Genomic DNA, 24,052 nt, shown 5'->3' on the forward strand with positions numbered 1-24,052 from the left:
ATGTTAACAGGACTAATGTGCTTCAGCCTGCCGGTTATATTTAAAACTAGCATAGCACAGTGCTTGTTCCCGAGGCATGCGCGCCCTTTCCCTCTGAGCTACAGGATGTTTCTGTTCACATGGCGGCAGTCACACAAAGAGCAGCAGGAAGCAGCAACAGGGAAATGAAGAGCATCTGGCTAAGACATAATTGCAAACTTATTTCTAGTGGTTTCCAGCCTATGATGCTTATGAACTGAGCAGCACTAGTGCTGCGTTAGCTGTATAAGGCTGGTCTGTTTTCCATTTGACCAGGAAACAGAAAGCCTGCAGACAGACAGAGCAGCAAAAATTTCAGCAGAGAGGCCACCCTCCTGTGTATGAGTAACAAAAAAGTACCACTGAGGGCTGGGAGACGTGAGGGCTGGTGGGGGCCTGGGGAGCACAGCCCTTGGTCTTCCTTTATGTGTTGGATCTAGAATTAATTGTGGTCACATTCTTGTGCCTTGTGACATTGCAGCTACGGCACTTTCTACCACTCACAGCAACACGTTGCAGACATAAAACATATTTCTAGGGACACCTCTTCAGTGCTCTCCTTCCTGCACTGGCCTTTCTGAGTAGAAAAGCCAGGGTGCCACGACGGAATAAGTGTCTAGGTGTGAGGAGTCCTACACTTCTCCTTGCTCCTTGGTAAGATGAGAGACCCTTGGGCAGAAGAGTCTGAGGAAGGACTACAAGAGAAGTTGAGGGGGCTGCTTGTGGCCCTGTCGCTCACAAGACAGGACCAAGCTCTGAAGTGGAAAGGAAGAACACCCGCTATATCCCCCCCAGGCTAGCAGGGGACAACAACTTACCTGCTCTGTCTTTGGGGTCTTTTGGTGGTGTCCTTTTCTTTTCCAGCATTAGCACCTATTGTCTGGAGCAGAGATGGGAAAACTGACCTCAAAATATTAATTAGATTATTGAGTTTGCACTGGCAGAAAACACAACAAGGGGAGATTTCAGCAACTGTCAGACTAACTGAATAATGTCAGACCACGACCGAAGAACTTCAGTTTTGACACCCTAAATAACTGTTTTCAGAGCAAATACACAAATGGAACTGAATTTCATCACCCATCTATGATTCAAGGTGTTTTCTGAAAAACAGATCCAAAAGGGAACACCAAGAGATTATCTAGTCCACCTTTCTGTCCCAAAGATCAACCATATATGTACTAGTAGTATGTGTTTTCCCAGCCTTCTTTTAAACACCTCCAATAGTGAGGACTCTTAAGCAAAGCACTCTCTGATAATCTCTTGAAAAAGTACTTTATAGCTCCAGATTTTTTCCCTAAATTATACTCCAAACAGTTCTTGCAGCAAATTGGGTATTATCCTTTCTAGTTGGACATGAAGAGCAGATCCCTCTTTGCAGCACACTTGTCTTTGATAGCTGTGTTATCACCTTGATTTCCTCTGTAACTTCCTCTGTTGTGTAACAACACAAAACCTTTCTCCCCATAGGTCCTGTATTCGAGACCCCTGATTATCCCTGTTGCTTTTCCTTGAACTTTCCAGCATTGGTCCACACCTTTCTAGAACTGTAATATCAAAAACTGGACAAAACATTCAAGCAGTGCATTATCAGCATTGAACAAAGTAGATGAATTTACTAACCTTTGACTTCCCACATGATGCTTTCCTTTTTCACAACACATAACGTAGTCGACCTGTGCTAAGTCTGACAGCCACTGCAATTCACAGGTTTTTCCTCTAAAGAACTGTTGACTAGAGGTTTCCTATTTCTCACTGGAGTGTTTTCATCTTCCCTAACTTTGCTGTTTTGAATTTCCCCCCAACCTGTACCTTAAATTTCACAGACCATTTGAATTTTTTAGATGACTTTAAATTCTAATCCTACTTGAAGTCTACTGATAATACAATTTATTTAGAGAAATCAGAGCAGAAAGCAGCTGAGAAGAGCTGAAGATAGTATCATTATCTCTAATGGATTGACTAGTAATAAAATGATGGGTGAAATTCTGTATCAGTAAATGTAAAGTATTACATATAGGGAGAGGGAAGACTCTTAATGATACACATATGTGATTACAGGCTTTAAGTTAGCCATTATCTCCCAAGAAGAATCTTAGAGCCATCTTAGACAGTTCTATGTAAACATAAGATCAATACTTAGCAGCAGTCAAAAAAGTAAATGGAACATTAAGAACTATTAGCAAAGAAGTCAAGAGCCGAGCAGAAAACACCATTCTGCCACCATATAGCTCTTTTGTGCAGCTTCATGTGATTGCTGTGTACAGTTCTCAAGAATATCAAGGAAGAGATCACTGTAGAAGTCTATTGCAGAACTTGAAGAAGTACTGCAAAGGGTGGCATGGGTGTTCAGAGATGCAGAATGGCTTCTGGAGGAAGGAGAGGGAAATAGATTGGGATTCCTTGAAACTGGAAGACAAATGACTGAGGGGGAAGGGTGATACAGGAACAGCCACAGAACAGAGGAACCAGTAATTATCAACTGTTTTGATGAACACACAATTTGGAAGACAAAAAATGAATCTTACAAGTAAAAGCTGTAGAAAAAGAGAAGGAAGCTCTTTTCTCCCAGAGTGTAATTGAAGAACAGGCTGTTAAAGTCATATACTGTCATGTCTGTAAGAACAGAAATAACAGAGAAAAAAGCAAGTACAATGTTTTTTCCACACATTGGGACATCATACAACAATATGAATTATTTATATGAAAACATAAAATTTTAACAAAATTCAAACCCTGAAGAACAGCAACACCGGAACAAAAAGAATAATGTGGTAGCATTCTCATAACTTAGTTGGGTTTCCAGAAGATAACAGTTTTATCTGTGCAGAGCTCCAGGAATATCACTTCTTCCTTTTTACCCCATAACTAGTGCTAATAAGCCAAGTATTACCTGTTAAACTGATAGCAACAACTGTCCCCAATTCCAAGATGGTTTTCCCTTCACATGGTCATTTGTTCTCTTAGCATCTGTCTTGCAAGAAACTATTCAGACAGGATGAAAAGGCACCATCTCATTTGGGTTTCTGTTCTTCACTGTTCTTCACCTTTGTCAGCATGAAAATGTTATGTTTTCTTCTATATGTTTTGTTTTCTTCTATATGAGTGGCTTTCTTGATAATGTTTAGCTGTCCCCTAGTTTTTGCTCCTGTTGCAGTTCACATAAGGGGGAAGAGAAAAAGACTTTATGATCTCATTTAGGAGAGAAAGAGTTGCAATGACCAGCTTGGCTGGTGCTTTGCATTTGGAGCAAGCATTTACTGTCTTACACTCCTCTCCCAACTTTAACATGATGCAGTTGCAAGGTGAGATGTACCTGATTAATACTATAAACTGATTTTTACGTAAGTAGATGCAGGATCTCTGAAATCCCTGAATAGATAAAGGAATGCATTAAAAAGAATACTACTTCTTTTATCTACACTTATGAGAAAGAGTGCAATGGATAAAAGGTATTTTCCTTTTCTTTGTCACTGCTGTGGGCCAGGAGGTTCCTCAGCTGATGAAAGAAATCATCGTGATGTCAGCTGACCTACTTAGACAAGAGAAAGACATGATACAGAATTTCGGCCAGCCACTCTTCCTGCCTTCCACTTATCTGTCACATTAAAGCAAAGTCTCCTAGGATCAGGAATGGAAAGTAACATGGAACTAGTTGGAAGGGCTTTACAGAGCCATGCTTGCAGTGATTTCTTTCTTCATTTGCTGAGTCACAAAACACTGAGTAATACAGGGCTACTGCTTCTGAGATATTTGTGTCACATGTAATAAGAAAGGCATGGACCATGGCAAATATCTGCACCATTCAGATGCAGAGTTACTGACAATGTCCTTTTCCTTCTAACATGTAATCTGAGAAATCCCATGGCTTGTGGAGTGTGTTAAAATACTATTGTAAGTGCAGAAACACTGGTCTCCATTGGAGTAGTTCACTATTCATATTAAACAAAAGATGTCAATGTAAGTTTAAATTCACAAAGCACAAGTGCAGTTGAGATTTCATGATCACAGTAAGTTACCTAGAGATGCTCAGGTCTGCAACAAGACACCATCAACACACCCATGGGGTTGAAAAACAGAGAGTAGCTAAAGAGTAGTGAGGCTTGACTGGTTTCACGTTCAGCTGGTAATAAAGGATGCTGGATCATTAATCTTCTGGGTATCACAAACACTGTTGCTGCAGACTAGCTTGTCGTTTAAGGGCTTCAGGCCCAGCATCCCTTTGGGGAGAAAATTCTTGTTGAGAATGGAATGAATCACAGGTCACACCATCAAGGGCTGTGGATGAAAGAGAGGCCTGCAAGAATGTAAAGAGCATAAAGACATAACGACAGAGGCAAGACAAAGAGACGGAAGCCAATCTCTACAGGAAAACTTGGACCAAAAAGAGCAGATGTCTCCTCAGCAGCAGTGTGAGAGCCCTGGTGGGCGTATCTACAGGAGAGGCATCCAAAAGCAGAGACATAAGGAAGAGACCTTTGGCAGATTGCTCCTTGAAGAAGCTTTGACACCATCTGATCTGGATACAGGGAGAAAGATTCCTCCATTAGACTTTGGAGAGCTGCTTGCCCATTTTCACTAATGCTGAACTGTGCTTGTGAGTGATGACAGGGGTAGGACCAAGGAACCTAAGAGATAAAAGGTGGCAGCAGTCAGTTTGTACAGAGGTTTGTTCAGATTTGTGACATTTCCATTACTATACATGCCCAAAGTTTAGCGCAAAATACATTTGCGGACAGTCTGCAGGCAGAGAGGGTTACTAGATGCCACTGCTTTTTAGGTGAGGTTAGTTTTCTGTGTCCCAAGAACTAGATTTTAAAAACAGATTGCCATAGCCTAATTTTGTTTTAAACAGTAATATAATAGGTGGTGATACACTCAGCTGGAAATGTGATTGGGAAACTTAAGTACCTGTATGTGTATTTTGCATTTGTATTTACAGACAAGTGTGCATACTACATAGCTTGAAAAGTAAATACCTTAGCTTGAAGCTAACTTCATAATTAAAGTACTTGCTAAATGCCATTTTTCTCTAATCTGCAGAAAATGAGCAGTGTTTTTATTGGTTATATTACATGCCAGGCACCATTACTTTCTGAAGATTACAGAGTTTTCAACAACTTTGTTTTAACAGCATCGAGAAAATGGTACTTTTTGCCCATTTTAAAAGTACCTCAAGAAAATAGTACTTCAGCTTTCATGCAGATTTCACACTTCCAGTTTTATGCTGTTGTATCAATGCTAACTCCAGAGGTGAGTTAAATGTCACAGATACATGACTTATTTTCTTTACTAAAAAAAAAAAAGAGGTAAAACAAATGTGCAGAAATTTAAATTTCAGAGTCAAGCCTTGAAAGCCTGACTTCTTAGTAACTTCTAAGTCTCATCTGTAACCCTTTTGTTTCCAATATGTACTGTTATTGCTGTTGGGTATTTAGTGTCTCACTTTGCCAACGGAATTAATAACCTCAATGCAGAGACAAAATTATTATGCACTATGATGTATTACTGGAGGTTGCCCTTATGATCTCATTGGCTTAAATAACATCAACTCAAGATTTACTCAATGTTCTTTATACATCACATTGATGTTCAGCTCTTGGACCCCCAATATAAAATGTGCATGGACCTATTTGAGCAGGTCCCGAAGAGAGCCATGAGGATGATCAAGGGGCTGGAGCACCTCTCCGGTGATGACAGGCTGACAGAGCTGGGGCTGTTCAGCCTGGAGAAGAGAAGGCTCCAGGGAGACCTTACAGTGGCCTTCCAGTAACTAAAGGGGGCCTACAGGAAAGCTGGGGAGGGACTCCTAGTCAGGGGGTGTGGTGATAGGACAAGGGGGAATGGCTTTAAACTAAAAGAGGGTTAAAAAAGATTAGATGTAAGGAGGAAATTCTTCACTCAGAGGGTGGTGAGGCACTGGCACAGGTTGCCCAGAGAAGCTGTGGATGCCCCATCCCTGGAGGTGTTCAAGACCAGGCTGCATGGGGCTTTGGGCAACCTGGTCTGGTGGGAGGTGTCCCTGACCATGGCAGGGGGGTTGGAACTGGGTAGTCTTTAAGCTCTCTTCAAACCAAGCCATGGTATGATGATTCTATAAGATAATACTGAAAGGAAGATATGACTATTTTTCCTCAGTACATAGGATCCTGAAAACACGAAGTCCAAGTGAATGCTGAGAGGAAAAGGGAACACAAGGAAGAACTGCTCAAATAAAGCAAGTGGAGCAACAACAAGCATGCATCCAGTGTTGCTGGGTAAAGTATTGCCAAGGTCAAGCTAGCATATAGCATAATATAATATATATATATATATATATAAAATATATATATTGTATATATTATATATATATAATGTATAGTATATATATAATATAGCATGTATAGCATAATTTAAGGAAATTGTTGCCAGTAAAAAGATACAAGTTCCCAACAGAGGCAGGAAAGGCAGCTTTTTTACTCCCAAGCACTGGCTGCAAGCAGCCCAAGCCACACAGCCATTTCTGCTGAATGGTTTGAGAGCCCCTCTACACAGACAAAGGGAGTTTCGCTGTTGTGAGGGGTTGGCCATGCCCGTTTTCTCCCCAGTTCCTCATCTGGTGTTCCCTAAGCCCCAGAACAGGCTTTAATGGTGACTTGGCAGCAAACACTGAGCTCGCCTCTGCATCGTGATCAATTGTAATGGCTGGCTGGGGACAGCAGTATCGCAGAGGGATGTCAAATGATCCTAAGAGGTTTTGAATTATTATAGTTCACATTAGTCTCTCATAGATGCTGAAAGAACTAGATTCAAGCTAAACACACAAATACACTTGGCAGAGGATAATTAGGAAGGGTTCCTTCTTAAAAAGTATCCTACAGCTTCTGCCTCCTTCATGAAAAACAGCACAGCAAATGACAGGTATGAGACTTAACAGCTGAGTGTGATCACTAGTGCAGAGTACAGGCATGAGAATTAAGAGATTTCATTTTTGCCCAGTCACAGATATGACCACAGTCAGCAAACTATACTGTTGTGTTTCATTTAACCTTTCCGTAAAAGAGAGAACTGCAGGCGCAGCCTGCTCCATGGTCAAGCTAATATGCTTAGTATTTGTGTAGCTGAGAAGGCAGCAGGAATATCAAACTGCAGGTTATATATCATGTGAATTAATTCAGCAGTTCTACAATAAATCTGTCTTACTAAATGAATTTCTGTGCTGAAGCAATGTTGCTAGCAATTTGCAATTCCCCCAGAATATATAATATATTTACATGGAAACTAAATACTTGCATTACATCATTGCCTAGAAGATACAAAATGCACATTTATTGCAGAAAATGCATGTAAAAAAATGAACAAATAGAACTAATAGTTGTGTGCAAACAAGGACTTTAAACATCTTGAAATATCAATTCTTTCACTGAAGCAGTTGGAGCTGCATAACCTTGAGTCTAAATTCATGCATAGCAACAGAAGTAAATTTGACAGTCAGCTGTAAGTATTTACATTCTGTGCTATTAGCTTTTTAAAGCATTAGAGTCTCACTTCTACCACCCATCTGGGATAAAAGCAACATTTAGAGGAGAAAATTTGGGTTTTGATCCTCGTTGTCCTTGTACAGCGAGACAAGAGAGAACTGGAGCACAGACGGTGTTTGAAGGACAGAAGTCAGATTTTACAGAGAAAGAGAAATGGAGGAGAAAGAAAGACTGCCTGTTCTCCTTCCGACACACCGCACACCCCGGTGTGCAGTGTGACCCCGCTGGCGGGCTGTCTCTGCAGAGAGGACAAAGACAGCTGCCCTCGTTTCTGGAGCAGCCCCTCTGCTACGCGGCGCTGCAGCAGCTTTCAGCCACCAGGCTGGCCCCTGGTCACCTGGAGGTCTGAGTACCACTCCTCCTGTGTACGTGAACAGCAACTAAGAAAAGCAGTTCGTTGCTCTGAATTCTCCTGACTGCTGTCCTCACCTCCGATGGAAAATTTTCAAGGTTGCGCAGGCAGGAGGATGCTGTATCGCAGCCCCGCCTGGCACCAGAGAGGATTGCAGTAGCAGGGCAGAGTGAACAAGTGTGGGAACCTGCCGAAAAGAAACGCTGCTCAGGCTTTGGCTTCCCCTATGGCCATGCCCTGCAGCACCAAAACACCACGGGGCCATCCATCTGTGGCCACCCCAGCAGTCCACCCATCTACAAGAATCAGTGAGACTCTATGTGGGACTTCCCCTCCACCACCACCACTGTCTTTATTTGGATCCTATTTGTGTCACAGTTCCATTTCTGCCAAGGAAGATGGATGCTGTGGCCATGGCTAACATTGCCCTTCCATCACCAGACCTCTCCTCTCCCAGCCAGGCTGCTTTAGGATCCAGCACCTTCCAGGGGAGCCCCATCCCAGCACATGAAGGATGGAGGCTGCTGACAGCTGGAAAGGCTTGCTGAGGTTTCATAATTCGTACTCGGGTTGTAAGAGCCATTACGAACCTGCTGCACGAAACTCAGCAGAATACTCCCCTACGCATACCCACATACACCAAATTGCACACAGGATATTCAGAACATGAGGTCAGCTTTTCATTTATTTCTTTTTAAACACTCTATCATCAAATCTTACACCACGAAAACACACTGCGCACATGATGATTTGTTTTGTAAGCTCAGGTTACCAATTCAGATGGAACAAGCTAATCATGATTTTGTCTCTGTATTTAACTCATAAGCCCAAGTTAAATAGTCAAACCTACATTTTACTCCTACTTGCGGACAAAAAAAAAAAAAAAAAGAAACTGGAGATTGAAAGCTCCTATAAATCTTTGCAAGGCCATATGGATTTTCTTGTTAAAAAGGATAAAAATATTTTTTTTTCCTTGAGAAGATAGTGTCAAGAACAAGCCAATCATTAAAAACACGAGCAGCAGACTGGGGATCTCCCCAGCCAGCATCATATGTCTTCTATGCGAGAGGAAAACTCCCTGTAAGGCAGACAGGGAGTTTGAATTATTAAAGCTGAAGGAATAATACTCAGACTGATCAGAGCAGGGCTCTCTCGAGGGCTGGTGGGGTTTTTCCACTGGCAGGCAGACTAAATCATACGTGAGCTGCATTTAAAGCAGTCACCAGCGTATTTCAATATTGATTTCTCAAGCAGAATCTCTATTTGCTGCAAGTATTTCCCCCCTGCCCCCACCAAAAAAAAACAAAACACTCCACCCCCACCTCCACTGTTAGAGATGATCAAAAAATCAAATGAGAAAATAGGATTAGATTCTCCAGAGAATATAATGTAATTTCCCCATCACTTCACCAGTTCCACGGGAGGACTTTTTCTAATTATGAATAATTGCACCTACAGGTGCATAATGCAGCAAAATGAAAATCTATGAGTGCAGGGTTTCCCAGGCAACCTCTTATCAACTGTCTGTTTCTAGGTGATACCGTTCGCTACCCTATAAAACCTTGAACAGGCTCATCCATCGCACACTAAAAGAAGGAGGGGAGGCAGAGGGAATCACCCCAACAGGAGGTTCCTTCGTTGGCATAAATGAAAGCTCTATAATTGTTTTGATTCCTAGGAATAATTTGTGAGCTATCTGCGTGCAAATACTCATTGTAAATACTCATTGTAAATACTCAGTGCATTTAAGAAAAAAATATATATATATATTATCCTAAAGACCAGAAAATAAATGTTTAATCTCCTATAGAAAATGTATCTTACATAAAATAAAATTTAAAATAATCTGGCATCTCTGTGAAATATTTCTGGCTTATTTTGTATTTCAGTTGTGTCACTCACATTTAGTATGACTTTCACCTCCTGAGATTTCACAAAAAGAAATGCCAATCACACTACAGACATACTGCAAGTCTTTTCTCTCCATGTCAGTTGCTTTGTTCCTAGATTCTCCAAGATGAAGAGCACAGAGAGAGGCTGGGGGCTGCTCTCCCACATGCCAGCATTGCGTGGTGTTATGACAGTGGGCTTCAGTAACGACAGCTAGTGCAGGAGCTGAAAGCCTGCGTTTTGGGAGAGTATTTACGTGTCACAGGGTTGCCTGCCCATGCTGAGAAAACAAATCAAGAGCCTCCAATTACTAAACCCAAAGGCTTTCCAGGTAGCAAGAACACTGCATGCAATAAGCTTTCCCTCCTCACTGTCAAACAACTTGCAGCAGAATCTCTCCTGCGAGTTGCTTCAGCAGCCACATTTCCCCCTTGTCTTTCTCTCCAGCTCAGTTCCCTTGCTATGCCCTTTCCTTACCCTTTCCTTTTCAGTCGACTTGCCTACACACACAAAATAATAATAATAATAATAAATAATAATAATAATTAATAATAATAAACTTTGGACCAGTCAGTGAAGGCAGGGAAAGGGGATGAGCTGGTAACCTCACTCACAGCACTGCAGCACAGAGACCACCAGCATATTCCAGGAGCCATAGTCTAACCCCCATCCTGCTGTACCTTCCACACCAGTCCCTCAGTTACCAAAAGGAGGAACACTGAGTTGTCTTTTCTCCCTTTCATATTCCCTTGAGACGACAATGAAAAACTACCTGATATTTTGGCACATACACGTGGAAGGAAACAGATGCTCTCTTTGCTCCGTCAGTCACCTGGCAGGGCAGAGGCTGTCATTGTGGACAAGCTGCATCCCAGATTCTTCCCTGGGGTAACTCAGACGGGAGCTGCAGGGAAACACACTGTCAGGAACCTGCAGATCACCAACAGTTAGCAAGGGGCTAAAGAAAAAGATTGAAGCTAATAAAATGGGAAGGTCAAAAGCTGACTCCTAACTTTGAATACTAAACAGACAAGCGCTGCCTGGACACGTTCAATTACACTTCCCTATTTTTGCTGCAGCTTCATTCCAAATGTAACAATTAAGTCACAAGGTTAAAACATGGAACAGAAAGAAATTAACACCTAATTTTCAGTAATAGCAATAACAGATAAACACCAAGTAAAGCAGAGCACCGTCCAATGGTAGTTTACAATAACTTAGTAAGACAGAGCATTTGAGACTGGCAAAGTAAAACACAGTAACAGTTATTAAAAATTACAATAGAAGATTGCTTTCATTTTGAGCCAGTCCCTAATGACACGATGCAATTTAGTCCAATTGTTTGGGATGGTTCTTTGTGTGGTGGGGTTTTGGGTGGGTTGTTTTTTTCTGGCTGTAAGTAAACATCAGAACACTTATACAGTTAATGGATGTTTTGCAAATAAATTAAAGCACGAGACAAAGAAAATTTATTATGCCCCATCTACAAGAGCAGGAGGGAATTACCCAGCATTATTGTATCATAAAAATCATTCTGGAACATGTAATCCACTTGGCAAGGCAGTTAACTAGCCCAGGCCCTGGTGGGTTTCTACTCCAGAGCAGCACACACGGGTAGGGAGGTGCACTCTAATGGTGTCAGTACTGCTTGTTCTGTGACAGGTTGTCTGGCCAGAAAATTTTGGAGGTAAAGCTGTAGGCACAAGAGAAAGAATGTGAGCTGGTGTGAGCTTAATCACTGCAATATCACAGGCATTACAGAGGAAAGTCAACTGTAACCAAAAAACCACTGTCTTCATGAAGTCATGAAGGTGCCAGAAGAACCCCCTAACTCTGCTCTGGTTTTATTTACATTTTTTGACAGTAGCTGTAGTCAAGCAGACAGGCTGGAGATCCCTTGGGCTGAAGTCCTTCACCGCTAGCTTCCCCAGGGTTGCTGGGTCATACAGAGGCTGGAATGAATGAAACCCAGAACTGAGGAAGTCAAAAGCAGAAATCTTTTTCTTCGTGAAAGTGGGGGGAAAAAATTAAGATGCAGCTCATGATCTTGCCAATGTCGGCCTCCTCTCGTAAAATGTTTTATTAGCTTATAAAAAAAAACTTACAAAATATTATCTCATTAGAGCTGAGTAATCTTAAATCTTCTTCAAATAGTTTTTCTGTATATACAGATGGCCATAATCCTTTAAAAGCCTTCTATTATTTACCTCAATTAGATGTGCAAAACATAATAGATGATTGAGGACTTCTAACAAGGAGAGAACAGTACACAGGAGCAGCAGTGTTGGACGTACATAGCCCTTTACCTCAGTACCACCAGTTCAAAGCTGGCCAATATCAAAGGACAAAGAGGCACTCTCATCTGACAGCAATTACATGGGCTGCATGAAATCAGTGGGGGGTTCCACCCCAGACGTGGTGAGAGTGCCCTTCTCACACCCCAAATCCAGCAGCTGCACAGTGTAGCACGAGGTTTCTGCTCCCAGTGGGGAAGGAGCCTGTGCTACCCCCTCACTGAGGCCTTGATTTCGGCCCAGCTGAAGGCCATCCTATTGTAGGCAGTGAGCTGTGCTGCCTCCTGCAAGGCGGTGTGCGGGGACCACGCCTCAGCCATGCTGCTCTAACAGCCCCACATCCTCCTTGTGCTGGGGCCCCACACCTGGACGCAGCACTCCAGGTGGGGCCTCATAAGGACAGAGCAGAGGGAGACAATCACCTCCCTCCACCTGCTGGCTGTTGATACAGCCCAGGATGCAGTTTGCTGTCTGGGCTGCAAGCACACACTGCTGGCTCACGTCGAGCTTTTTGTTCACCAGAACCCCCAGGTCCTTCTCTGCAGGGCTGCTCTCACTGAGTTCTTCTCCCAGTCTGTGCTCATGTCTGGGGTTGCCCCGACCCAGGTGCAGCACCTTGCACTTGGACTAGTTAAACTGCCTTAGCTTCACATGTGCCCACCTATCTAGCTTCTCCAGGTCCCTCTGGATGGCATCCCTTCCCTCCAGCGTATTGACTGCACCACTCAGCTTAATGTCATCGGCAAACTTGCTGAGGGTGCACTGAATCCCACTGTCTGTCACTTTAGTAATGTGAACCTCCAAATTAGAAAAAGTAAATAAAACAACTGTCATGGTAATCCCTTCATTTCAGAAGCAGCAGAAAAGAAAAGAAAAGAAAAGAAAAGAAAAGAAAAGAAAAGAAAAGAAAAGAAAAGAAAAGAAAAGAAAAGAAAAGAAAAGAAAAGAAAAGAAAAGAAAAGAAAAGAAAAGAAAAGAAAAGAAAAGAAAAGAAAAGAAAAGAAAAGAAAAGAAAAGAAAAGAAAAGAAAAGAAAAGAAAAGAAAAGAAAAGAAAAGAAAAGAAAAGAAAAGAAAAAACACTTTATGGCTGATTTCTTAATAGTAGTTTCACTCAGTATAGCCTGAAGAGACCTAACCAAAAGCTGTTCCCATGCACAACTCTGGTACTAGAGTGCTGTTAATAGCAGTAATTAGCTGAACAACCAAAACGTCCTTTCCCTATAAAATAGGATCGGTTAAATTTTGAGAGCTCGGATTCCATTCAGAATACATCACCAACACAGTTAACAGGCTCCAGCATTTTATTATCTTTCAATAAAACCCAAAGCAGTACCAGTATTATTGAGATATACCCAGCTAGGGCATGAGAGAAGCAGAGCTGCTTTACAGAGGTTAGGAGCAGGAGCCTCCAAGTTTAAATTTTGTTGTTGTTTTTGTTAGTTTGTTTGTTTGTTTTTTCTAATGCTTCACAATAATGCAAAAAGTGTGGCATAATTAAAAATATTTAAAATTAGCTTTCCATCAAGGGTAAATAAAATGAACCCAAAATATTATCATAATTACAGCTCATCTGCATTCATTTTAGACGTAGAATCTGCAGGGTTACTAAGTGGTAGCATTAAAAAGCTGTAAAACTAAAAAGTTATTACAGAATTCAGTCACAGCGTAATTTTTGTGTATAAAAATGAATAGCATTCTCTCAACTAAAGTGTACCTTTTACGTAGAAAGCACAGCTGAATGTCTGTTATTCTGAAAATATAACAGGCTTTCCCTTAAGAGGGCATTTCAAGGTTATTAGAGTTTTCAAAAGGACTTAATATCATCAGCCTGTGGATTGAAAATGTTTACTTGAAGGGGAATGTGCTAGAAAGTGCAGTTTCATTGTTAATAAATAAAGATTTCTAGATAAATTAATAGATGAGCTAGATAGCCACAGAGCCCTGCTAAAGGCTTCACTCACCAGCAAAGCCAGGACCCTCTCTGCTGCAGGTGGTGGACCCAGATGAGTTGGGACAAAAGTTTCCACCTCTCCTGTTTGGTGCAAGCCTGTGCTTGGCTGTAAAATGAGAGCATGGAAACAGAAAGTTTAATAAACACAGGCATCTCTGTGTGAGTGCTAGGGTCACCCCGCAGCATCCCACCAATGCTAGTTTATACAAGTGCTCTGGCAGTTTCTCAAGATTTCAGTATCATGGTGATGGGAGGTTTTTTACTCCCTCACAGCACCCCTGCCTTCCAGATACGGTCAATAGCGGCTTCTTGGTTTTCTCCACTCAGAAACCTGCTTTTAACAGCATGGTGTGATATGATACAAGCAACAAAGAAAAGCCTCTTTTCAGCTGGGGCAGTAAGAGCTCCTGAGCTGCTCATAGGGTGCATGTTTCCTGCTGTGAAAAAGCAAACTAAAATGGTGTGGTTTCATTTTTTTGCCTTGGAGTCACCTCCATCTGAGGAGGCACCACCAGTACCCACAGTGATGGTGACACAGTGATGCTGAAGCAGCCAGGACATTAAGAAGGGTCCACCATGGAACTTAAAAGTTCATCAGATGACAAATTGAAGTCATTGTCATCTCTCAGTTTTTTGATTGCTGCCAATTTGTAAGCAAGAAGTTCCTCTCAAAAGCTGGTCTACAGCAGAGAAGGTTAACAAACCCTCACAGGACAGATACAGCTTACACAGCAAGACTGCTTGTGCTGACACAGCTTATTACTACTGCCACAAATGAAATAACCCGTATTGACTTGTTTGTCAAAATGAGTTGCATTTGCAGTAGGTATTTGCTCTACTAGTAAGAAAATGCTGATCATTTTAGTTTTTACCCCACAGCTAGACTTGAAAACATTCCTTGCTTTGACCTGTGCCAGTGCCTTTCCCTCTCCCTTCTTAATTGTCTGCATTCTTAAGGTTGGTGGGCAGCCATACTTCTGTATGCAGTCCTTAACCATTCTATGCTTACTGCCCTTATTGGTGCCTTCTTAGGAAGTATTTTTAGGGGCGGTGGTGAGGAAGGAGTGATTTTTTATTTTTATTTAATGATACACCCAGAAATCAAATTTGGATTGTAATTCTCCAGAAAAAGCTCCACGTGAAATACATTGGTAGTAACATTTGGCACAGGCACAATTCCCAAAAGACATGTAGGATCTTCTAGACAGGTTGCTGTGAGCACGGGGAATATTTCTTTCCCCCCTGCCTGCCTAGTCCAAAATCTTGTCTTCATAGATTAAAGTCTCCGATCACTCACAAGATCAAGGATGACTACCCAGAAACTTCTCATATTATTTCATTGCTTCCAGTATTTTTCTGCTCCCTCTCAATCTATGTTAAGGAGATTGCGAAGACAAATAACTTTGCAGATATAGGAATAGCAGCCACCCTAAGGAAAATTGTATTTACTGAAGAAAGAGAATCAGAGTACAGAGAAATACATATGCAAAGCATTTGATACTATCCTGCTTAACATTCTTGTCTCTAAATTGGAGAGACGAGGATTTGATGGATGGACCACTCGGTGGGTAAGGAATTGGTTGGGTGACCACACTCAGAGAGTTGCTGTCAATAGCTCAATATCCAAGTGGAGATCAGTCGCAAGTGGTATTCCTCAGGGTTCAGTACTGGGACCAGTGCTGTTTAACATTTTTGTCGGTAACATGGACAGTGCACGCACCCTCAGCACGTTTGCCGATGACACCGAGCTGAGTGGTGCAGTCAACATGCTGAAGGGAAGGGATGTCATCCAGAGGGACCTGGACAGGCTGAGAGGTGGGCCTGTGCAAACCTCATGAAGTTCAACAAGACCAGGTTGAACCTACGCCAGGGCAATCCTAAGCACCAATACAGGCTGGACAGAGAATGCACTGAGATCAGCCCTGAGGAGAAGGACCCAGGGGTGTTGGTGGATGAGAAGCTCGACATGAGCCAGAAATATGAGTTTGCAGCCCAGAAAGCCAACCGTATCCTGGGCTGTACCAAAAGCAGCATGGCCAGCAGGGCGAGGGAGGTGATTCTCCCCCTCTGCTCTGCTATTGTGAGACCCCACCTGGAGCACTAGGGACCTATTAGAACAAGTCCAGAGGAGGGCCATGAGGATGATCAGAGGGCTGTAGCATCTCTCCTATAAGAAAGCTGGGGATGTTCAGCCTGGAGAAGAGAAGGCTCCAGGGAGACCTTGTAGCGGCCTTCCAGTACCTAAAGGGGGCCTACAGGAAAGATGGGGAGGGACTCGTCAGGGAGTGTGGTGCTAGGACAAGGGGAAGTGGCTTTAAACTAAACAAGGGCAGGTTTAGATTAGATGTTAGGAGGAAATTCTTTACTCAGAGGGTGGTGAGGCACTGGCACAGGCTGCCCAGAGAAGCTGTGGATGCCCCATCCCTGGAAGTGTTCAAAGCCAGGCTGGATGGGGTTTGAGCAGCCTGGTCTAGCGAGAGATCTCCCTGCACCTGGCAGGGAGGTTTGAAAAAGATGGTCTTTAAGATCCCTTCCAACCCAAACCATTCTGTGATTCTATGCCAAAGGGAAAATCAGAACTAATTCACTTATTTTAACACACAGGTGTTCTGCATTCCCTTGGAGGTTTCACAACATAAGCTGCAAGCAGCAACTGCCAGAGAGAAAAAGATTAACCATGTCTTCTCAGCTTTTTAAATACAAAGACCAAGACCAAGATTTGTGTTATACTTTGGAAATGCAAAATTTGGAAATGCAAATTCTGCCTGTCTGATCAACTAGAAATGTAGTAATTCTAGACAAAACTGACAGATTTTAACAACTGCTTGAAAATTAAGCTTCATAAACACTATGAAGAGATGGTTCTTCTGAAAGTTCCAACCCCACACAGTTACCTGTTAAATAAAAAAAATTTTAAGGGTATATATTCTGTTATTTAAGGGTGAAGACTTCTTGTTTTTTAAGAATATTTTTTTACCTCCTTATAGATAGAGGAAGCATAAGACAGGGCAAATACAATTACCAAAACAGAAACTTAGAATAAACATAGGTCAGTTCAGTGCTTTCTTTACTCCCTTCTGTAAACTGCCTCCAACCAGATTTTTAAACATTAGCTTTGAAAATGCTGATGTTTATTATATTTAACATTAAAATATCAGAAGTCACCAACCTTCCCAAGGTCTTCACTGCCTGATGTTGGAAGATGTAATTATTCACATACATGCTCTTCTGACCCCCAGTTAAGTAAGATCCACAAGGAATCATTCATTAACTGAATGAAATCAACCAGCAAGAGTTTTTTTACAAACATTCTGTTTCTTGTAATGATGTAAACAAAAAGCTACAACAATTAAAGAATATTCTTTTCTATGTTCTGTGTTATAGATTTTTCATCCTCTATTTATGAAGCTGTAGTTCCTACGTTTTAAGCCTTTCTTGACAGAACATCGCCACCTTGTGACTGTGGATTCTTATGGGAGCTTCCAGAAACCAGATTAGAGGACCTTGTCACGGGAAGGCTGATAGGCAGGAAAAAAGCAAATGAGGAGGAAAGACTCTTTTTGTTATTTTCATTGGAACAGTTACCTAAGTAATTTGAAATGCAAGAAGATATTTACAAGTTGATTAAATAATTAACAATTAAGTAATAGTATTTACCATCTCAGATAAGAGAAGCCAAGCTTTTAGCTCACACTGTATCAGATCAGTTTAGTTCAGTAATATCAGACATAATTTGAATTCGATTAAAATGTAAAAGATTAAGAAGGAAGAAATTCAGATAATGTCAGGAAAACCTTCCAAGCAGTGAGATCTACTCACTGGAGATACAAACTCTTGATTCCTCATGGCATTTTAAGTCTAGGCTATACATAAGCCTACGTTGCAGAGTTCCAGCCCACAGTTACCAGATGAAAGGAACTCTGTCTAGTCCAACAGATACTTTCTTTCTCAGACTTTTTTTTTTTTGGCTCCAAGATATCTAATAGTCAAGACAGAGATCTCATTTCTAGGTAACACAGTATCACAGTATCACAGATTTCTAGGTTGGAAGAGACCTCAAGATCATCGAGTCCAACCTCTGACCTAACACTAAGTACTCCACTAAACCATATCGCTAAGCTCTACATCTAAACGTCTTTTAAAGACCTCCAGGGATGGCGACTCAACCACCTCCCTGGGCAGCCCATTCCAATGCCTAACAACCCTTTCAGTAAAGAAATTCTTCCTAACATCCAACCTAAAACTCCCCTGGCACAACTTTAGCCCATTCCCCCTCGCCCTGTCACCAGGCACGTGGGAGAACAGACCAACCCCCACCTCGCTACAGCCTCCTTTAAGGTACCTGTAGAGAGCGATAAGGTCGCCCCTGAGCCTCCTCTTCTCCAGGCTGAACAAGCCCAGCTCCCTCAGCCGCTCCTCATAAGACTTGTTCTCCAGACACCTCACCAGCTTGGTCGCCCTTCTCTGGACTCGCTCGAGCACCTCCATGTCCTTCTTGTAGCGAGGGGCCCAAAACTGAACACAGTACTCAAGGTGCGGCCTCACCAGAGCCGAGTACAGGGGCACAATCACTTCCCTAGACCTGCTGGCCACACTGCTTCTTATACAGGCCAGGATGCTGTTGGCCTTCTTGGCCACCTGAGCACACTGCTGACTCGTATTCAGCCGGCTATCAACCAGCTCCTTCTCTGCCAGGCAGCTTTCCAACCACTCATCTCCCAGCCTGTAGCTCTGCTTGGGGTTGTTGCGCCCCAGGTGCAGGACCCGGCACTTGGCCTTGGTGAACTTCATACAGTTGACCTCAGCCCATCGCTCCAGCCTATCCAGATCCTCCTGCAGAGCCTTCCTGCCCTCGAGCAGATCGACACACGCACTTAGCTTGGTGTCATCTGCAAACTTACTGAGGGTGCACTGGACACCCTCATCCAGATCATCGATAAAGATATTAAAGAGGACCGGCCCCAGTACCGAGCCCTGGGGGACACCACTAGTGACCAGCCTCCAACCAGATTTGACTCCATTCACCACAACTCTCTGGGCCTGGCTATCCAGCCAGTTTCTAACCCAGCGAAGCGTACGCCAGTCCAAGCCCCAAGCAGCCAGTTTCTTGAGGAGAATGTTGCGGGGAACGGTGTCAAAAGCCTTACTGAGGTCAAGGTAAACCACATCCACAGCCTTTCCCTCATCCACCAAGCGCGTCACTTTGTCATAGAAGGAGATCAGGTTCGTCAAGCAGGACCTACCTTTCATAAACCCATGCTGACTGGGCCTGATCGCCTGCTTGCCCTGCAAGTGCCGCGTGATGACCCTCAAGATAATCTGCTCCATGAGCTTTCCTGGCACTGAGGTCAAACTGACAGGCCTATAGTTCCCCAGGTCTGCCCTCCGGCCCTTCTTATAGATGGGCGTCACATTGGCTAGCCGCCAGTCAACTGGGACCTCCCCCGATAGCCAGGACTGCCGATAAATGATGGAAAGCAGCTCAGCCAGCTCCTCCGCCAGTTCTCTCAGTACCCTTGGGTGGATCCCATCTGGCCCCATCGACTTGCGCACATCCAAGCTCTGTAGCAGGTCACCAACCATTTCCTCATGGATAGTGAAGGCCACATCCTGCTCCCCATCCCCTTCCACCACCTCAGGGCACTGGGTATCCAGAGAACAACCGGTATTGCCGCTAAAGACTGAGGCAAAGGCGGCATTAAGCACCTCAGCCTTTTCCTCATCCTTAGTAACTAGGTTTCCCCTCGCATCCAGTAAAGGATGGAGATTCTCCTTAGTCCTCCGTTTCGCGTTGATATATTTGTAAAAGGATTTTTTGTTGTCTTTAACGGCAGTAGCCAGATTGAGCTCCAGATGAGCTTTGGCCTTTCTAATTTTCTCCCTGCACAGCCTCGCTACATCCTTGTAGTCCTCCTCAGTGGCCCGCCCTTTTTTCCAAAGATTATAAACCCTCTTTTTTCTGTTAAGCACAAGCCGCAACTCTCTGTTGAGCCAGGCCGGTCTTCTTCCACGCAGGCTCGTCTTTGGGCACGTGGGGACAGACCGCTCCTGTGCCATCACGATTTCCTTCTTGAGGAGCGCCCAGCCTTCCTGGACTCCTCTGCCCTTCAGAACCGCCTCCCAAGGGACTCGGCCAACCAGCGTCCTGAGCAGCTCAAAGTCAGCCCTCCGGAAGTCCAATACAGCAGTTTTACTGGTCCCCTTCCTGGCCTCGCCAAGAATAGAGAACTCTACCATTTCGTGGTCACTCTGCCCAAGACAGCTTCCAACCACCACATCTCCCACCAGTCCTTCTCTGTTTGTGAAGAGAAGGTCTAGCGGGGCACCTCCCCTGGTAGGTTCACTGACCAGCTGCGTCAGGAAGCTATCTCCCACGCTCTCCAGAAACCTCCTAGACTGCTTTCTCTGTGCCGTGTTGTGTTTCCAGGATATGTCCGGGAAGTTGAAGTCCCCCACGAGGACAAGCGCCGATGATTTTGCAACTTCTGTCAGTTGCCTATAAAACTCCTCATCCGTCTCCTCATCCTGGTTCGGCGGTCTATAACAGACCCCGACCAGGATGCTAGCCTTGCCGGCCTTCCCGCGGATCCTAACCCACAGGGATTCAACCTTATCATTCCCAGCCTGGAGTTCCACAACATCAAAAGATTCTCTAATGTAGAGAGTAGGTAAGGTCCCCACAGTAGACCACACACTATTGCAACTATTATTGACGTGTTTCTTTCTTCAAGACCATACTACCACTCCAGCTGCACTCTGTTCACTGACTTCAAAGTAATTTTATGAGACGGGAATCCAAAATAACGACTAACTCAATACAATCTTTTTTTTTTCCCTAAATTCTCCAAAATTAAGTATCACTACTATCTCGTGCTGAATGTAAGCACAAGAAAACACACATGGTAAAAACATGTAAAATCATGTTGTTCCCAACATCAAATGGAAAAAGGGGACATGCCTGGAGTTTTCAGCTTGACCAGAGAGTGAACACAGCTGCACCCAACACTGAGCAGTCTTGCAGGTCTCTGGGAAAAGCAAGGAAGTATCCATGCCACCACATTACCTCTCGGTCAGTTGAGCATGGGAATAATGACCTTTACAGCAGCAGCAATTTTAGGGAAGTTTTAGGGGAGCATATTGGTAAAGTGTTTTCCCTTTTAAAATGCTTGCTAAGGCATTTTCTCCCTGGTTCTTTCATTGCTCGGTACATTGGAAGGACCATATTTATGCTTTTCCTGCCAGTAAAGTGCAGTTCCTGGCCCTGTTCCGAAGCTTCATGAAAGCTTTTTCTCAGAGCTGCCAAGGGGAATCCTTTCAGGGGTATTGCACGTACATCACTGTGATTAAAAATAGCAGCAGCAGAAGTTATCAAGAGACTAAGCAGGGTAAGAAATAAAGGTGCCATTTGGAGGCTCTACGGAGAAAGTTGCATTGAAAATCGTGCATACAGGCCCATTGAACCAACACCTGTTTTGCTATAGATATCAGTTAAAACAGTGTCAAATCCAAGTTATGATATCCAGTCTTATTTTCATCTTTCTTAATTTATTAAAGAAGAGATTAATTCAAAACTGAGCCTCTTTTTTGTTGCTTCCAGGAATACAGTCTTCACTGTTAATTAGTCTCAGACCAGTAACTCACCTTTGTATACTTTGAATTATGTCACTGACAACCTGTATTAGCAATGATCAACAGAAGTAAAATTTACTCTTCTTATACTGTGTTTTTTTTAGAGCAAGCTGGCAAGACAAAACAGCATGCATCATTAATCATTAAAAATAATCTTGATACTACTGAGTGGCACTTGGTTCTAAACCTACATATAAAGATACTGCTAATAGAAAAGATTTTTCCCTAATGCTAATCATTGGAAATTGTAGAGTTTGTCCAGTGACCAGCTACAGACTCATTTCATTTTAAAGGTAGGATTAGGTGTTACAGTCTTCTCCTGTGATCATGCTGTATATTTCAGCAGTTCAGCAAAATATGGGCCTTGTTCACTAAACCAAACTGCCCAGTGATGTTCTAATTCACTTAGTACAGCAAATTATTTCATTGACTTCCCTTGCACTGAGCATTAGCTTTAAAGTCATATTTACAAAATTAATGAGCATAAATGAATCTAAATGTCATGTCTTCTCTGAAAGAAATCCCATTCAATGGCCTAATTAATTTGAAATTAGCTTCTGTTGTTTATTATTTTTGTTTACCTTCAAAATTTTTCCAGTTTCTCTTGTGCAACAGAAATGTAGGTCTTTTTCTCATATATTTAAAGACTGATACTTTTCTAAGTTCTACAGGAAATGACTTTAGGCTGAATGAAGCAGAAAAAAAAAGCATTTTTTCCCCCAGCCTTAAAAAATAAAATAAAATAAATAAATAACACTCCTAAGTTCTCCATGATTTTTAGAAAATGCTTCATGTGACAGAAGTTGATAGAAAGCTATTACTCCATTGGCACAAATATTTCAAAACCCAATACACATTATCTTGAAACACATAGGATTTTGTGCCTGGAGTAGCATATACCTGGATATTTTGTGCATTAAAAATAAATCAGCTATTAAACCTCCATTTTATCTATATGCTGGATCTCTAAACATATCACAAATCTCATTATGTTGTTAGAGACAATGTCATCCTGCACGTCTAGCAGCATCTGGGAATGTGCAAGAAAGCAAGCACAAAGTCCTTAAGTCTCTTTCGTTTGATTACAGGCTAACAGACAGATACTCAGGTTAGTCACTCCAGGGACCCTGGTAACATTCATCCTCCCTCTTTACAAATGGCAGCAGAGCCCAGGAGCAGAACAGCCATAACCAAGCTTCATAAAGAAATTCAACCAGCTGTGCACTTCGGAGTTGTTACTGAAGAACAGACACCATGGAAGGGGGACAAACCCTGCTTCTGGACAAAAGCACAGGGCATTATTCACTTCAGAGTTTAAAAAGTCCCCACACGGTGTCAAACCAAAAGGAATTTCTTCATGAGGCAGGTCTTCATCTCAGTGTCCTTTAAGCAGTCCTTAAGAAAAACAGTGCAGTATCTACCTAGTCTGGAGACACATAACAGCAGAAATGCTATTAATTTTAAGCATGCTGCATTCCAGGTTGTTTCTAGCAGATCTGTTGAGTTCTTGCTGAACATCTTGTCACACACAGGTTAAAGTCTAGTGGCAAGAGACTCAAGTTGCAAACTAACATTACTATTACATCAGACTGTAGGTCAGAACATTGGTAACATCACAGCTGTCTGTGCTAGCATTGTATTTTAAAGTGCATGTTCTATGAGGAGTTTGCAATGAGAAGAGAAATCCAAGCTATATGAGATTAAATAGGACGTGTGAATTAAGAACTGAGCACAACTACACACACTGGGTTATAACTTAGCAGTTTCAGCTCCTAGTTCAGGTGTTTCCACAGAAAAATGAATAAATATAGCACAAATTAATCCCAGATGAAGTCAATCCATTATGGTTTCCTGATCACAATACCATCAGCAACATTCACTATTGCACTTCTTTACAATAGCCCATTACACTGTGGCTTCATATCACTTCAATGGTACAAACTGAGTTCTTGTCCAGTTCTATCCCATGTCTATGACCAATGTGAATTATGAAATAATGATTATTGCTTTATACCTATAAAGCCTCAAAATTGTTACCTGGCCTGGGGATGTTGGGTCTTGCGTGTTGATAAACATGGAGTGTGAGTACAGGAAAACAGGGAAAACTAGAAACTGAATTTGGATTAAACAATTGATGTTTTATAGGGTAAGAGAAAGGAAGAAGAAAAGTTTCAGATAGAATCAACCCAAAATATCCTTCAATCCAAAATACAATGATTTCTCTACAGTATCCTTAACCTTCGTGACTCTTCTCTGGGATCAACTTCCAAACAAGGCTACCATTTGCAACTAAAGGAATAAAGCTTCAGTTTTCAAAGGATTTCCAAAATTTCTGACTCAAAAACTTCACTTAATACAACCTGACTTTGCAATACTTGTACTTGCTTCAAAACTATT

At 42.5% G+C, this 24,052-nt stretch overlaps 1 long non-coding RNA gene across 1 annotated transcript; it reads left to right on the forward strand.

Annotated features, from left to right (window-relative positions):
- Positions 1-421: 421 nt before the first annotated feature.
- On the forward strand, positions 422-9,765 carry LOC106046542 (uncharacterized). The gene is made up of 4 exons (XR_001213283.3): positions 422-672; positions 5,153-5,271; positions 6,157-6,275; positions 9,425-9,765. It is a non-coding gene; the product is annotated as an uncharacterized lncRNA (long non-coding RNA).
- Positions 9,766-24,052: the final 14,287 nt, after the last annotated feature.

Source organism: Anser cygnoides, chromosome Z (assembly GCF_040182565.1).
Source record: "Anser cygnoides isolate HZ-2024a breed goose chromosome Z, Taihu_goose_T2T_genome, whole genome shotgun sequence".
NCBI classification, from domain to species: Eukaryota; Metazoa; Chordata; class Aves; order Anseriformes; family Anatidae; genus Anser; species Anser cygnoides.